The sequence below is a fragment of the Oncorhynchus mykiss genome, chromosome 5 (genome assembly GCF_057628025.1).
Source record: "Oncorhynchus mykiss isolate SJ-2025 chromosome 5, ASM5762802v1, whole genome shotgun sequence".
Lineage (NCBI taxonomy): Eukaryota > Metazoa > Chordata > Actinopteri > Salmoniformes > Salmonidae > Oncorhynchus > Oncorhynchus mykiss.
This window is the reverse complement of record NC_143026.1, coordinates 90,182,881-90,184,820: the sequence shown is the minus strand read 5'-3', so window position 1 is coordinate 90,184,820 and position 1,940 is coordinate 90,182,881.

Below are 1,940 nucleotides of genomic sequence, written 5' to 3'. Positions count from 1 at the left end.
ATATTTATTGCCTTTAACTTGTGCAGAGCTTGAATCACCTGGGGGGTATACAACAAGGCAGAATCAATTATTTAGCCAGCTAATTTTGCTAAACAACTATAAAATTACTATCGATTTTCTGGTTCATTACAGATATGTGTTTTGGTTGTTGAGTCAATAAGCGCTTACCGATTTCAAGCTTATCTTACTAAAAAATAAAATATTGTTCAAAAAGATTTAGTCTATTTAGCTGGTCCTGCTCTGGTTGGTGATGATGACAACCATGTCTTACAGAGATATGTTTTTTTTTTTTAATTTTACCTTAATTTAACTAGGCAAATTCTTACTTTCAATGACGGCCTAGGAACAGTGGGTTAACTGCCTGTTCAGGGGCAGAACGACTGATTTTATTTTACCTTGTCAGCTCAGGGATTCAATCTTGCAACATTTCGGTTACTAGTCCAACGCTCTAACCTCTAGGCTACCTGCTGCCCCTCCACTGTAACCACTAGGCTACCTGCCGCCCCTCCACTCTAACCACTAGGCTACCTGCCGCCCCTCCACTCTAACCACTAGGCTACCTTCCGCCCCCACACTCTAACCACTAGGCTACCTGCCGCCCCTCCACTCTAACCACTAGGCTACTTGCCGCCCCTCCACTCTAACCTCTAGGCTACCTGCCGCCCCTCCACTCTACCCACTAGGCTACCTACCGCCCCTCCACTCTACCCACTAGGCTACCTACCGCCCCTCCACTCTAACCACTAGGCTACCTGCCGCCCCTCCACTCTAACCAAATCAAATCAAATAAAATGTTATTTGTCACATACACATGGTTAGCAGATGTTAATGCGAGTGTAGTGAAATGCTTGTGGAAGCCACTAACCACTAGGCTACCTGCCGCCCCTCCACTCTAACCACTAGGCTACCTGCTGCCCCTCCACTGTAACCACTAGGCTACCTGCCGCCCCTCCACTCTAACCACTAGGCTACCTGCCGCCCCTCCACTCTAACCACTAGGCTACCTTCCGCCCCCACACTCTAACCACTAGGCTACCTGCCGCCCCTCCACTCTAACCACTAGGCTACCTGCCGCCCCTCCACTCTAACCACTAGGCTACCTGCCGCCCCTCCACTCTAACCACTAGGCTACCTGCCGCCCCTCCACTCTAACCACTAGGCTACCTGCCACCCCTCCACTCTAACCACTAGGCTACCTGCCGCCCCTGTTAATTGATGGTGAAGGCCTAAAGATTCAAGTAAAATACCTAATTGTGTTTATTTTAATTTTCTTGTGTCTGGGAAGGAATTCCATTTGGAAACTCGCTTACGGAACTGTAGAACCTGTATCTTGTATTCTAAGAGGGGCTATTTTCATGATGTGTATCTGCAGTGAATCAAACATATGGAATCATCTGAGAGGTGTTTACAACTCATCCCAGAAATAGTATAATGTGAGCCGAAGTTGACAGAGGACTCTGTCAAGACAGGTCATGGAAAGCCTGATTCTATTGCTATGTTGTTGTTTATCCAACTGAGCAGTCATACCTGATATACCTACAGTACCTACAGTCTGTACCTACAGTCTGTACCTACAGTCAGTACCTACAGTCTGTACCTACAGTCAGTACCTACAGTCTGTACCTACAGTCTGTACCTACAGTCAGTACCTACAGTCTGTACCTACAGTCTGTACCTACAGTCAGTACCTACAGTCTGTACCTACAGTCAGTACCTACAGTCTGTACCTACAGTCTGTACCTACAGTCAGTACCTACAGTCTGTACCTACAGTCAGTACCTACAGTCTGTACCTACAGTCTGTACCTACAGTCAGTACCCACAGTCAGTACCTACAGTCTGTACCTACAGTCAGTACCTACAGTCTGTACCTACAGTCAGTACCTACAGTCTGTACCTACAGTCTGTACCTACAGTCTGTACCTACAGTCAGTACCCACA